The sequence below is a fragment of the Eurosta solidaginis genome, chromosome 3 (assembly GCF_040869045.1).
Source record: "Eurosta solidaginis isolate ZX-2024a chromosome 3, ASM4086904v1, whole genome shotgun sequence".
Lineage (NCBI taxonomy): Eukaryota > Metazoa > Arthropoda > Insecta > Diptera > Tephritidae > Eurosta > Eurosta solidaginis.
This window is the reverse complement of record NC_090321.1, coordinates 256,842,666-256,859,202: the sequence shown is the minus strand read 5'-3', so window position 1 is coordinate 256,859,202 and position 16,537 is coordinate 256,842,666. Positions and strand designations below refer to the sequence as shown.

At 35.9% G+C, this 16,537-nt stretch overlaps 1 protein-coding gene across 1 annotated transcript in view; it reads left to right on the top strand.

Annotated features, from left to right (window-relative positions):
• Tsp42Eq (Tetraspanin 42Eq) overlaps positions 1-16,537 on the top strand; it is a 152,580-nt gene that overhangs the window by 10,152 nt on the left and 125,891 nt on the right. Inside the window, exon 3 of the mRNA XM_067776058.1 lies at positions 12,865-13,084. The gene's annotated coding sequence lies outside the window, so the exon portion shown is untranslated. The remainder of the gene's footprint in view (positions 1-12,864; positions 13,085-16,537) is intronic.

The window sequence follows — 16,537 nt, the reverse complement described above, 5'->3', positions numbered from 1 at the left end:
TTTTGCATGCATGCTTATGGAAACGTCAACTTTTTCCAATTTAATTTTTGATGTTGTAAAAGGCCGGAATTAATATTAAATAAATATAAATAGATTACATATTTATAATGTGCACTTTTACATAATTATTTCGAATTATTTTCACAATTTTTTAAACTTTAATTAGGCGTTTTTGCATAAAACTGCAAACTGTCAAAAATTAGCCCACAAAAGTTTACTAGGCAACTCTGTCTAGTGAGAGAGCGATCAGCTGACACGTTCTTAAGGAAAAAATCAAAATTGTTTTGATTTCTACGTTCCGGGCTACGTACGTACGGGCGTTACACGTCGGTAAGTTTTCGTTTACATTGCACACTCATAAGATAGGTCGTGTCAGCTGACACGTTTTTGGTACGTACATTCGTGAGTAATGCGGCAGTTACCCACCGATGTGTGCCGTACGTACGGACGTTTATCGTACGAATCACGTTTGACCGAAATCTCAAGCCCGTAGGAATCAATGTGTGAGTGTGTGTACATGTACATAACATATTTGTGTGTGTATTGTTTACAGATAAGCACTGTCGCCATTGACCATTTTGCATGTATGCTTATGGAAACATCAACTTTTTCCAATTTAATTTTTGATATTGTAAAGGGCCGGAATACATAATAAATAAGTATAAATAGATTACATATTTATAATCAGCACTTTTACATAATTATTTCGAATTATTTTCACAATTTTTCAAACTTTAATTTGGTGTTTTTGCATAAAACTGGAAACGGTCAAAAATTAGTGCACAAAAGTTTACTAGGCAACTCTGTCTAGTGAGAGAGCGATCAGCTGACACGCTCTTACGGTAAAAATCAAAATTGTTTTGGATTTCTACGTTCCGGGCTACGTACGTATGAGCGTTGCACGTCGGTGAGTTTTCGTTTACATTGCACACTCATAAGATAGGTCGTGTCAGCTGACACGTTTTTGGTACGTACATTCGTGGGTAATGCGGCAGTTACCCACCGACGTGTGCCGTACGTACGGACGTTTGTCGTACGTAGCACGTTTGACCGAATCTCAAGCCCGTAGGAATCAATGTGTGCGTCTGTGTACACGTACATAACATATTTGTGTGTGTATTGTTTACAACAAAGCACTGTTGCCATTGGCCAGTTTGCATGCATGCTTATGGAAACATCAACTTTTTCCAATTTAATTTTTGATATTGTAAAAGGCCGGAATAAATATTAAATAAGTATAAATAGATTACATATTTATAATCTGCACTTTTACATAATTATTTCGAATTATTTTCACAATTTTTCAAACTTTAATTAGGTGTTTTTGCATAAAAATGCAAACGGTTAAAAATTAGCGCACAAAAGTTTACTAGGCAACTCTGTCTAGTGAGAGAGCGATCAGCTGACACGTTCTTACGGAAAAAATCAAAATTGTTTTGATTTCTACGTTCCGGGCTACGTACGTACGGGCGTTGCACGTCGGTGAGTTTTCGTTTACATTGCACACTCATAAGATAGGTCGTGTCAGCTGACACGTTTTTGGTACGTACGCTCGTGAGTAATGCGGCAGTTACCCACCGACGTGTGCCGTACGTACGGACGTTTATCGTACCAATCACGTTTGACCGAAATCTCAAGCCCGTAGGAATCAATGTGTGCGTCTGTGTACATGTACATAAGATATTTGTGTGTGTATTGTTTACAGATAAGCACTGTTGCCATTGACCATTTTGCATGTATGCTTATGGAAACATCAACTTTTTCCAATTTAATTTTTGATATTGTAAAAGGCCGGAATACATATTAAATAAGTATAAATAGATTACATATTTATAATCAGCACTTTTACATAATTATTTAGAATTATTTTCGCAATTTTTCAAACTTTAATTAGGTGTTTTTGCATAAAATTGCAAACGGTCAAAAATTAGCGCACAAAAGTTTCCTAGGCAACTCTGTCTAGTGAGAGGGCGATCAGCTGACACGTTCTTACGGAAAAAATCATAATTGTTTTGATTTATACGTTCCGGGCTACGTACGTACGGGCGTTGCACGTCGGTGAGTTTTCGTTTACATTGCACACTCATAAGATAGGTCGTGTCAGCTGACACGTTTTTGGTACGTACATTCGTGAGTAATGCGGAAGTTACCCACCGACGTGTGCCGTACGTACGGACGTTTATCGTACGAATCACGTTTGACCGAAATCTCAAGCCCGTAGGAATCAATGTGTGAGTCTGTGTACATGTACATAACATATTTGTGTGTGTATTGTTTACAGATAAGCACTTTTGCCATTGACCATTTTGCATGTATGCTTATGGAAACATCAACTTTTTCCAATTTAATTTTTGATATTGTAAAAGGCCGGAATACATATTAAATAAGTATAAATAGATTACATATTTATAATCAGCACTTTTACATAATTATTTCGAATTATTTTCACAATTTTTCAACCTTTAATTAGGTGTTTTTGCATAAAATTGCAAACGGTCAAAAATTAGCGCACAAAAGTTTCCTAGGCAACTCTGTCTAGTGAGAGGGCGATCAGCTGACACGTTCTTACGGAAAAAATCAAAATTGTTTTGATTTATACGTTCCGGGCTACGCACGTACGGGCGTTGCACGTCGGTGAGTTTTCGCTTACATTGCACACTCATAAAATAGGTCGTGTCAGCTGACAGGTTTTTGGTACGTACGTTCGTGAGTAACTGCCGCATTACCCACCGACGTGTGCCGTACGTACGGACGTTTATCGTACGAAACACGTTAGACCGAACTCTCAAGCCCGTAGGAATCAATGTGTGCGTCTGTGTACATGTACATAACATATTTGTGTATTTATTGTTTACAGATAAGCACTGTTGCCATTGACCATTTTGCATGCATGCTTATGGAAACATCAACTTTTTCCAATTTAATATTTGATATTGTAAAAGGCCGGAATAAATATTAAATAAGTATAAATAGATTACATATTTATAATCTGCACTTTTACATAATTATTTCGAATTATTTTCACAATTTTTCAAACTTTAATTAGGTGTTTTTGCGTAAAAGTGCAAACGGTCAAAAATTAGCGCACAAAAGTTTACTAGGCAACTCTGTATAGTGAGAGAGCGAGCAGCTGACACGTTCTTACGGAAAAAAATTAAAATTGTTTTGATTTATACGTTCCGGGCTACGTACGTACGGGCGTTGCACGTCGGTGAGTTTTCGTTTACATTGCACACTCATAAAATAGGTCGTGTCAGCTGACACGTTTTTGGTACATACGTTCGTGAGTAACTGCCGCATTACCCACCGACGTGTTCCGTACGTACGGACGTTTGTCGTACGAAACACGTTTGACCGAACTCTCAAGCCCGTAGGAATCAATGTGTGCGTCTGTGTACATGTACATAACATATTTGTGTGTTTATTGTTTACAGATAAGCACTGTTGCCATTGACCATTTTGCATGCATGCTTATGGAAACATCAACTTTTTCCAATTTAATTTTTGATATTGTAAAATGCCGGAATAAATATTAGATAAGTATAAATAGATTACATATTTATAATCTGCACTTTTACATAATTATTTCGAATTATTTTCACAATTTTTCAAACTTTAATTTGGTGTTTTTGCATAAAACTGGAAACGGTCAAAAATTAGTGCACAAAAGTTTACTAGGCGACTCTGTCTAGTGAGAGAGCGATCAGCTGACACGCTCTTACGGTAAAAATCAAAATTGTTTTGGATTTCTACGTTCCGGGCTACGTACGTACGGGCGTTGCACGTCGGTGAGTTTTCGTTTACATTGCGCACTCATAAGATAGGTCGTGTCAGCTGACACGTTTTTGGTACGTACATTCGTGGGTAATGCGGCAGTTACCCACCGACGTGTGCCGTACGTACGGACGTTTGTCGTACGAAGCACGTTTGACCGAATTCTCAAGCCAACATGCCAGTTTGCATGCATGCTTATGGAAACATCAACTTTTTCCAATTTAATTTTTGATATTGTAAAAGGCCGGAATAAATATTAAATAAGTATAAATAGATTACATATTTATAATCTGCACTTTTAAATAATTATTTCGAATTATTTTCACAATTTTTCAAACTTTAATTAGGTGTTTTTGCATAAAAATGCAAACGGTCAAAAATTAGCGCACAAAAGTTTACTAGGCAACTCCGTCTAGTGAGAGAGCGATCAGCTGACACGTTCTTATGGAAAAAATCAAAATTGTTTTGATTTCTACGTTCCGGGCTACGTACGTACGGGCGTTGCACGTCGGTGAGTTTTCGTTTACATTGCACACTCTTAAGATAGGTCGTGTCAGCTGACACGTTTTTGGTACGTACGTTCGTGAGTAATTGTGGAAATAATTCGAAATAATTATGTAAAAGTGCTGATTATAAATATTTAATCTATTTATACTTATTTAATATGTATTCCGGCCTTTTACAATATCAAAAATTAAATTGGAAAAAGTTAATGTTTCCATAAGCATACATGCAAAATGGTCAATGGCAACAGTGCTTATCTGTAAACAATACACACACAAATATGTTATGTACATGTACACAGACGCACACATTGATTCCTACGGGCTTGAGAGTTCGGTCAAACGTGCTTCGTACGACAAACGTCCTTACGTACGGCACACGTCGGTGGGTAACTGCCGCATAACTGCCGCATAATTGCCGCTTAATGCGGCAGTTGTAAGTAAACTTTTGTGTACTAATTTTTGACCGTTTGCAATTTTATGCAAAAACACCTAATTAAAGTTTGAAAAATTGCGAAAATAATTCTAAATAATTATGTAAAAGTGCTGATTATAAATATGTAATCTATTTATACTTATTTAATATGTATTCCAGCCTTTTACAATATCAAAAATTAAATTGGAAAAAGTTGATGTTTCCATAAGCATACATGCAAAATGGTCAATGGCAACAGTGCTTATCTGTAAACAATACATACACAAATATCTTATGTACATGTACACAGACGCACACATTGATTCCTACGGGCTTGAGGGTTCGGTCAAACGTGTTTCGTACGACCAACGTCCGTACGTACGGCACACGTCGGTGGGTAATTGCCGCATAATGCGGCAGTTATCAATGTGTGAGTCTGTGTACATGCAGAAACGATATAATGTAGAGACATTGCATAGACGAAAAATCGTGTGAGGCAAGCTTCACAAAATTCTAGTAGGTCACATTCACCACTTACCACAGCAGAATTTGTTAAACTACCACTGTCTGTATTTGTTATTTAATAATTATTTGTACACTTTTTATTCAGCTAATTTAAACAGTGTTCAGAATTTTAACTTTTACTCACTAAAACTCCAATCAGTGTATTTCTGTGCTTAAATTATGTTAAAAATTGTGTCATTTGGTGTGGTGAAAGTGACCTACTAGAATTTTGTTACGCTCCGCTGCTTTCCACCGAAGTTCGCGCATGCAATATCTTTATATTCAAAAAGTTTTGGTATTACTTCATCTTTGCAGAGTTCTGTTGCTGCTGATAATGTTAAAAGCAATACTGTTGTGCGTATGTGTGTGTTTAGCAACTCAGGCCAACAAAACAAACGATATGCTGCTGGGTCACAGATGGTTGGTTCTGTTAGTAAAAGCAAACATACTGAAGCAAATAAGCGTCGTAAGCAAAAGACTACAGTGGAACCCATATCTAATTTAACACCTGCAACCACTTCATTTTCTACATCGGAAAAGGTTACTGGTGAGCAATCCGTCAATACTAGGGAAGTGACTGCCGTGCCGCCTCGTAGAGCCATATTTGTATCACGACTGCATGCTTCGATGACTGTTGATGATGTTCGAAATTATATTTATTCTAAGCTTAATATAACTAATAGTGTTAATATTGACATTTTTATACTCAGCTGAGCAGAGCTCACAGAGTATAATAATTTTGTTCGCATAACCGTAACGTTATAAACTAATCGAGATAGATATAGACTTCTATATATCAAAATGATCTGGGCGAAAAAAGAAATTAATTTAGCCATGTCCGTCCGTCCGTCTGCGAGCTATTTAAAATGAACGAAATCGGACTATAACCACGCCCACTTTTTCGATATCGAAAATTTCGAAAAACCGAAAAGGAGCGATAATTCATTACCAAAGACCGATAAAGCAATGAAACTTGGCAGGTGGGCTGACCTTATGACGCAGAATAGAAAATTTGTAAAATTTGGACAATGGGAATGGCACCGCCCACTTTTAATAGCAGTTTTGCAAGCTGTAATTTGGCAGTCGTTGAAGATATCATGATGAAATTTCTCAGGATCGTTACTCCTATTACTAAATGTGTTCTAAATAAAAATTAGCAAAATCAGATGACGAACACGCCCAATTTAAAAAAAAAAAATTTAAGTCAAAGTTTAACAAAAAATTTAGTATCTTTATAGTATATGGGGAAATCCGCCAAACTTTGGTTTTTTTGGAGAAAAAAAATTTTTTTTTTTTAAACATGGTATCACGCAAATACCTTTTTGTTAGGAACATTGAGGGGTAAATTGGAGCTATATTGCATCGCCGTTACCCGTTTTACATAATGCCTCAAAAAGATATAGTCAAAAGATCGAGCAAAATATATATAAATTGAGGTCGCAATGTTAAATATACATTTATTTCAACACTTCTGTACCGATTATATCGAAATTTTATCAAAATGTGGAGATATATGCTATGCTATGTAAAATTTTTTTAATACACGAGACCCAGTTTTGTAGATATCGGTAAAAATATAAAACCGAATAACCGCCAAATATTTTTTACTACAAAGTTTGCAACACATTTATTTTAACACCTTTCTACCGATTCTTTTGAAACTTTAAAAACATATAGATATGTGAACGAAGTATGTTTAAGTAAAAAAGTTTTAATACCCGAGATCCGGTTTTGGAGATATTGATAAAAATATAAACCCGGAAAACCTTAAATTTTGTTTACTTATTTAAGCACTTCTTAACCGATTGTGTAGAAAATTTATCAGGATGTACATACCTATATGGGATATATTTAGGTAAAATTTTGTTGATACCCGAAACGCGGTTTTAGAGATATCGGCAAAAATATGAAACTGGGTACCCGTAAAATATTTCATACCCGCTTGTTAATATTTTCTCTACACCATAGTAGTATACCATGAATTGCCTCATCTTGGAATATTCGCTCAAGGAAAGTTATTTTTACATGGGGAAAATATACGAAATTTTCGCCAAAAATTGGCAATCGTCAAAAAGTGTAGAAAAAAATTTTATTTTTTTTTAAATTTTTGTACCAAATTTGTGTTTATTTTCATTTACTTTTAAAGAAAAACTGGTTTAAAAAAATACAAAAAAAAATTTCTGCTCTTTTTGGCGATTGCCAATTTTTGTCAGAAATTTCGTATATTTGCCCCATGTACAAACATCAATAATTTTCCTTGCGTGAATATTCCAAGATGAGACAATTGATGGTATACTACTGTGGTGTAGAGAAAAAATTAACAAATGGGTATGAAGTGATAAAAGTAAAATTGTAGCTGTGCCCACGAAAAAACATGCTCCTGAAAAAAATTTACGCAACCAAGTGCTTCCACTTTTCTGCACCTACCTTGAAAACTGAAAGGGGCACATCGAATTTGAAGCCCCACGTATTTTTAGTCCCTGGTAGGCTATTATCGTGCATAATCCAAATTTCAATACTCAGTTGCCTCAAAAAGCTATAAGCAAAAAACTGTCAATATTGAAAATGACCAAAAAAAAAGTATCGCTACTTTGATTGATGATAGTTTTGAGTATTGGAGGGGCACATTAATCTTGCTCATACTTTTAGAATCTCCGTCTCAAAAGCAACATTCAGTTTGAATTCCATAGCGTTTCAGCGATGCCTCAAAATTGTATCGAAAAAATTAAAAAAAAAAAAAAATCAAGGGTATCGCTTGAAGAAGTGTAAAAATCGAAGTTTTTTACGTTTCGAAGTTCTGCAAAAACTTACTATCAACTTTCTTGATTTTTAAAATCATCAGATCGGATAGTCAAAAGGTCAAACTTAATACCCTTGTACTTTTTTCTGGTCTTAAGTTTTTTGCCAGTGTGTAAAACCCGAGTATCCAAAAAAGTAAAAGTTTTTGGATTTGCCCATATAAGTAAATTATGTCAAGATTAAACTCCAGTAATGATATGTTGCAACAAAATACAAAAATAAAAGAAAATTTTAAGATGGGCGTGACTCGGCCCTTTTTCATTTAATTTGTATAGAATACTTTTAATGCCATAAGTCGAACAAAAACTCACCAATCCTTATGAAATTTGGTAAGGGCATAGCCTCTATGACGATAACTGTTTTCTGTGAAAATGGGTGAAATCGGTTGTAGCCAAGCCCAGTTTTTATACACAGTCGTCCGTCTGTCCTTCCGCATGGCCCTTAACACGATAACTTGAGCAAAAATCGATATATCTTTACTAAACTCAGTTCGCGTACTTATCTGAACTCACTTTATTTTGGCATGAAAAATTAACGAAATCCGAAAATTACGAAAAATGAAAAAAATGTCATAATTCTATACCAAATACGAAAAAAGGGATGAAATATGGTAAGGTAATTGGATTGCTTTATTGACGCGAAATATAACTTTAGAAAAAACTTTATAAAATGGTTGTGACACCTACCATATTAAGTAGAAGAAAATGAAAAAGTTCTGCAGGGCGAAATAAAAAACCCTTAAAATCTTGGCAGGTATTACATATATAAATAAATTAGCGGTATCCAACAGATGATGTTCTGGGTCACCCTGGTCCACATTTTTGTCGATATCTGGAAAACGCCTTCACATATACAACTACCACCACTCCCTTTTAAAACTCTCATTAATACCTTTAATTTTATACCCATATCGTACAAACTCATTCTAGAGTCACCCCTGGTCCACCTTTATGGCGATATTTCGAAAAGGCGACCACCTATAGAACGAAGGCCCACTCCCTTTTAAAAATACTCATTAACACCTTTCATTTGATACCCATATCGTACAAACAAAGTCTAGAGTCACCCCTGGTACAGAAAGGCCCACTCCCTCTTAAAATACTCATTAACTCCTTTCGTTTGATACCCATATTGCACAAACGAATTCTAGAGTCACCCCTGGCCCACCTTTGTGGCGATATCTCGAAACGGCGTCCACCTATGGAACTAAGGATTACTCCCTTTTAAAATACTCATTAACACCTTTCATTTGATACCCATATCGTACAAACGCATTCTAGAGTCACACCTGGTCCATCTTTATGGCGATATCGCGAAAAGGCGTCCACCTATAGAACTAAGGCCCACTCCCTCTTAAAATACTCATTAACTCCTTTCGTTTGATACCCATATTGCACAAACGAATTCTAGAGTCACCCCTGGTCCACCTTTATCGCGATATCTTGAAAAGGGGTCCACCTATAGAACTAAGCCCCACGCCCTTTTAAAATAATCATTAACACCTTTCATTTGATACCCATATCATACAAACAAATTCTAAAGTCACCCCTGGTCCACCTTTATGGCGATATCTCGAAAAGGCGAACACCTATAAAACGAAGGCCCACTCCCTTTTAAAAATACTCATTAACACCTTTCATTTGATACCCATAACGTACAAACAAAGTCTAGAGTCACCCCTGGTCCATCTTTACGGCGATATCTCGAAAAGGCGTCCATCTATAGAACTTAGGTCCACGCCCTCTTAAAATACTCATTAACTCCTTTCGTTTGATACTCATATTGCACAAACGAATTCTAGAGTCACCCCTGGTCCACCTTTATGGCGATATCTCGAAAAGGGGTCCACCTATAGAACTAAGCCCCACGCCCTTTTAAAATAATTATTAACACCTTTCATTTGATACCCATATCATACAAACAAATTCTAAAGTCACCCCTGGTCCACCTTTATGGCGATATCTCGAAAAGGCGAACACCTATAAAACGAAGGCCCACTCCTTTTTAAAAAGCTTATTAACACCTTTCATTTGATACCCATATCGTACAAACGCATTCTAGAGTCACCCCTGGTCCATCTTTACGGCGATATCTCGAAAAGGCGTCCATCTATAGAACTTAGGTCCACGCCCTTTTAAAATACTCATTAATACCTTTCATTTGATACGCATATCGTACAAACGCATTCTAGAGTCAACCCTGATCCACCTTTATGGCTATATCCCTAAATGGCGTCCACCTATAGAACTATGGCCCACTCCCTCATAAAATACTCTTTAATGCCTTTCATTTGATACACATGTCATACAAACACATTCCAGGGTTTCCCTCGGTTCATTTTCCTACATGGTTATTTTCCCTTATGTTGTCACCATAGCTCTCAACTGAGTATGTAATGTTCGGTTACACCCGAACTTAACCTTCCTTACTTGTTCATTGTGAAATCAATGACAATAGTTTCTGACGAAATATTAAATTCTCTCAAAGAGCGCACCAAAGGTGCATTTCCAGCAAATGCCGTTTTTACTTTGGGTAGATCGAATGGATAAGATACACGAAGGTTACGTCTAGGGAAATTGAAAGTTATTTTATGCAAGAGATATGGGCAATCAACGATGCCTTGCATCATGTTAAACGTAAACGTTGAAGACAAGACAGATCTACAGCTTTCCAGGGATTGCAAGTTTATCAGTTGAAGACGAGTTATATAGGCCGGAACCGGGTTTTCAAAAATCAGAATACGTAAGGCAAATTTAAGGAAAACCTTTTGTACACGCTTAATCCTCTTAATCGGAAGTTGATTATAGGGCCTCCACACGAAGACAGCATACTAAATATGCGAACGCAAAAAGCTTGTAAATAATAGTTTCAAGGTATATGGGTCTGAGAAATTAGTGCTGTTACGACGTACAAACCCCAAAACTGAGTATGCTTTCGCGATGATGAAATTAATGTGGCTGTTGAAAGAGAGTTTTGTGTCAAATATAACTCCTAAGTCTTTAACTTCATTAACATTTAGCAGAATAACATTTGAAATGCTGTAAGACGTACTGCGACATTCAAAATTTTCGCAAAGGTCATTTTGAAACACTTCTTGATATTTAAAGATAAATGTGATTTACCACACCAAAGAGCATTAACGTCCTGCTGCAGCCTTGCTTCATCGAGAGAATCTTTGACTACAGCAAATAACTTAAGATCGTCTGCATAAAGCAAACACTTGGCGAATGAAAAACAACTTCCAATGTCATTAATAAATAGGACAAACAGTAGAGGTCCAAGAACGCTTCCTTGCGGTACGGCTGAAGTGGCCACAAAAGATTTGGAACACATGCCGTCAACAGTAACAACACAGCGTCTATTCGATAAATAGGATTTGATCCATTCCAAGAAGAAGGAATGAAAACCTAAACAAGCAAGTTTTTTAACTAGAATTTTATGGGAGACTTTATCGAAAGCTTTTGAAAAGTCTTTGTATATACAATCTACTTGATGACCATCAGAAAGCGCTGTTATGCAGTAGTCACTTTAGTTTAAACAAGTTGGTTTTAAAGAAATATCTCGAACGATATTTTAATTTAGATACATCAGACACAGTAGGAGGTAGAAAAATATCAAGAGCAATTTCAATAGTAGGGTGTAGTCAATCCTCAGGAAGAGATAATGGAGAAACAGGATTAAGAGTGGTACCCAGAGAGTCTAATACCAAATAAAGAATCTCATTCTTACAATTTAACACATCTTTGATCTGAACTAGAGGTGTATCCAATAGAGAGTTGAAAAATTCATGTTGAATGCTTGGGGTCAAAAAGTTGGAGCCACTTATGTTTATCCAGTTCACCGAGGGCAAATAAAGATCACCAAGAACTACTATACGATTTTTATCTCGTAACTGAGAGTATACATTACAAATAGCTAAGTTATGGTAAGAATAAATAAGCAAATCCGAACGGTGCGGTATATATGCGTTTGAGAAAAGCTTAGAATTTTAGTTATCAGGTTTTAACCATGTTTCGATAAAGCCTACAACTTGCATTCAGAAAGCAAAACTATTAAGAAAAACGGCGTTAAGTTTAGATCGTAAACCACGAACATTTTGGTAGTGGATATTTAGAAAAACTGAGTCAAAGTCAGTTATGTTGCTAACCCTGCGGTATTGGTCAGACCGTTTTTTGGGCTTTGTACTGCTGTAGGCATAGTAGTGACCTGTTTTTTGTACAAGTGAACCACAGTGTTCCGGCCAAAAAGATATATCAAGTACTTTATTAAAATACAGGTCAGGTACTGTTATTTTAAAAGAAGAAATTTCCCTTTCATATTTAAAGTTAAATTTAAGAAGTAAGGAAGGCTAAGTTCGGTTGTAACCGAACATTACATACTCAGCTGAGAGCTTTGGAGACAAAATAAGGGAAAATTACCATGTAGGAAAATGAACCTATGGTAACCCTGGAATGTGTTTGTATGGCATGGGTATCAAATGGAAGGTATTAAAGAGTATTTTAAAAGGGAGTAGGCCATAGTTCTATAGGTGGGCGCCATTTCGGGATATCTCCATAATGGTGGACCATGGGTGACTCTAGAATGTGTTTGTGCGATATAGGTATAAAATGAAAGGTGTTAATGAGTATTTTAAAAGAGAGTGGGCTTTTGTTCTATAGGTGGATTTCGAGATATCGCCATAAAGGTGGACCGGGGGTGACTGCGGCGCTTTTTTCGTTAACTTAAAAAATCTCTGTGCATCTTTTATGAAAATTTGGAATAAAAAATAGCGCGATTTTTTTTTAAGTTTAATGAATAGATTTTCGGCTGCGGCGCTTTGCTTCGATAATTTAAAAACTTATCTCCTTAAATATGTATATTAAATTGCAGATTCTTCAACAAAAGCAAAATCATAGAGCAAGGATTTATATCTGAATTTATGTCGAGCCGCCACCACCTTACATTGTTCCGACTTGAGAAAAGCATAAGTAATTTCTGTTGTTGCTGAGCTGGCATCACTATTCACCTCCATTCGTGTGTGTTCATGTGTTTAACTGCAACAAAGAAATTGGCGAGTTTTTTGATATTTGGTTTTCCTTAATAAGAATAAGTAAGTGATATTCACAGTTATTTTTTCATTAATTCGTGTATATAAATTACATTAATATATCAAATATCGGAATTGAGTTGATTCATGTGCCTACAGTAACGTAATTGGGCCGGAACAAAATGTGCCCAATGGAACAGTTTTTCGCGGATAACTTTTAAACGGGTAAAAAAAGTTACCTTCCGTTTTCGGATTTTTGATCTAGACGTGAATACGCGTTTTACCTACGTTACTCTTAGTTGCTTCTTCGAAAGATGTTTTCCCCTCAGATGCGTTTGTGGAGGGTCAAAGAAGCCACCTTGGTTCTCTAAACAACCTATGAGACTCGATAACATCAAATCTAGGCTTTACAAATATCAGAAATACTATCTGACTTTTCAAAGTATTTAGTTGCTCGCTCCAACTTTCATTGTCTTAATCAAATGTGTTACAAAAATTATTCAACCAGTTGTAAACTTCAGGTTTTAGTAATCCGAAAAAATATTAAATATATATATTATAGTTTTGTTAACCCTAAGAGGAAAACGTTTGGATTTCCAGCTGCCTTCACTTTCGGTTGTAAGAATGCTAATTCCAATAATGGTATCACAAATTTATTTGCAGATTTCTTTTTATCGACTTATTCATCTAAATCATTTCAAACTGGTCAATATCCGTATAAATTAGAAAGTTTTAATTGCATACTAAATCCAGTCATTGATAACAACACTGTTCTTCAGACCGTTTTGGATTTGAAACCATTTTTTTCTCCCGGGCCTGTTGGTATTCCTAGCTGTGTGCTTAAGTACTGTGCCGTGAAACTATTAAAGCCGATTACTAAATTATTTACGCTATCCATGGAATCATGGTATTTGCCATTAATTTGGAAGGAGTCATTTATCATCTCTTTGCACAAAAAATTTAGTAGATCTAATATTGAGAATTTTAGGGGCATAGCCAAGCTTTCAGCTATCCCTAAAACTTTCGAATGAATTATTACTCGTCAACTTTAGCACATGTGTGGCTCTTTACTATCGTCTAGCCGGCATGGTTTTGTACCTCGAAGATCAACCACTACCAACTCGCTAGAGTTTACCTCTTTAGTAATGGACGGATTTTTAAACAAAAAGCAAATTGACGTAATTTACACCAACTTCAGTAAAGCCTTTGACTCTGTCAATCACGAACTTCTAATTTTTAAACTTGATTTTCTTGGGTTTCAGAAGCATTTACTTCTCTGGATTGAAAATTATCTCGCCAACAGGACTCAACAAGTTTGGTTTAAAAATTGTCTTTCTAAGAAGTTTAATGTAACGTCTGGGGTTCGTCAAAGAAATCATTTGGGTCCATTAATTTTTACCCTGTTTTTATGATTTGCCAAAAATTATCTTACCTTCCCGTACTTTTATGTATGCGGATGATATTAAACCTCTGAGTTATCATCTTTCCATCTCTTACAGACCGACTTGTACTCGTTTCAATGCTGGTGTACAGCAAATTTACTAGATTTCAACTGTTCTAAATGCAAGCTGATGACATTTCATCGTGTGAAGCCAATTTTTGCATCTTATACGTTAAATAACACGCTATTGGAGCGTGTATCTGTTGTAAGTGATTTGGGAGTTCTCTTTGATTCGAAACTGTGTTTCAATATGCATATTTCATCAATTGTGAACAAAGCAACAGGGGTACTTGGATTTGTGAAACGGTGATCCAAAGAGTTTGATGATCCATATCTCACGAAGCTCCTTTTCACATATTTAGGTATATACATCGAATTGAGTCGGTTCAGAAACAATTTTTAATTTTCGCACTCCGTGGCGTTAACTGGGATCCTAACCTTCATCTACCACCATACAAAAATAGGCTGCTTCTTATTAGTTTGACAACTTTGGAAAACCGAAGAATATTACTTGGGGTAATGTTCCTGCACAAGCTCATCATTGGTGAGATAGACTCCTCTTACCTTGTCAGTCACCTAAACTTCGCTGTCCCTAGCAGAGCTTTTAGACACTTTGTGCCCTTCCACCTGTTTACTTGCCGACAAAATTTTGCTAAAAATAATCCTTTGCGGAATTGGTGTTCCACTATAAGGATTTGAATAATTGTATCAGCATGGAATACTCTTTTACAACTTTGCATAATTCAATACTCTAATACTCTCATATATGACCTGATTGTTAATTAAAATAATAACAAATTTAATTTTCGTTTAATTTTGTATATAATAAGCTGGTCTGATCTATTTATGTGGGGTGCGAATAAGACAAAGCTTTTTCCACCTTACAGCTCAACGTTAGTAGATTTTTGTTGCACTAAATATTTACGTTAAAAAAACTAAACAATGATATTGTTGCATTAAATTTAACAAAAACATAAACATACAATGTTGATACCATCATTCGTGGTACTCTTGTCATACTAAACTAAACTATAAACATAACAAATAAGTCGCGGCTATTTCATCGGTGTCTTCTTTCTTGTTAATCGTATATTCCCTTTTCTGCATTATACGTAGGCTCTCTAAAGTATATCTCGTCTTTTCTCTTCGTTCCTTATCTAGTATTCTTGTGTTGGCAAAATCAGCTGAGTGGTTGTTTGTTATTGCATGCTGTGATAGTGCTGTGCTGGGTTTTTGTTTTCTTATATCAGCTTCGTGCTCTGCTAGTCTGGTGCTTAAATTTCGCTTCGTAGTCCCGATATAAATCTTGTTGCAATTCTCGTTGTTGTTTCCTTTGCAAGTTACTTCGTACACTACATTACTTTGTTGTTGCTGGTCTATTGGGCTTTTTGTTTTTGTGAAGCATGTCGCTAGTGTGCAATTCGATTTGTAGGCTAAGCATAAGTTTGGTTTTTGTATAATGTTTGTGAAATTTTCTGAGAGCCTGGGAACGAATGTGACGCTAAAGTATCTTTTGGGTTCATTTGTCATATCTGTAGTTGGTGATGGATTTATTATATTTTGCATTTCTATTATTTTTTGTTGAATTAAGTTATTGGTTAAGTGATCTGGGTAATTATTTTTCTTTAGCGTTCTTTTAATTAATTTAATGTTGGCGTCATGAAATTTGGGATGACTTATTGTCAGTATTTTGTGTATGAAGTTTCTCGCAGTATTTACTTTGTATTTTTTAGGCTGTGAGGATAGGAAGTTTATTAGGCGTCCAGATGATGTAGGTTTGGTGTACCAGTCTAATATTATATTGTTGTTGTTCTTGTGTATTCGGACATCGAGAAATGGGATATTGCCGTTTTCCTCCATTTCCATGGTGAAATTTAGTCTTTCATGATATTTATTAGGAGTTTTTAATATGAGTTCCGCGTCATTTCTTTTGATTATAGCGAATATGTCGTCCACATATTTCACTAAAAATTTTATGTTTGTGTTATTTTGTTGTTTTAGTTCTGAGAAAGTATTGTCAAGTATTTCATCCATTACTATATCTGCAATCGTCGGGGAAAGGGGGTTACCCATGG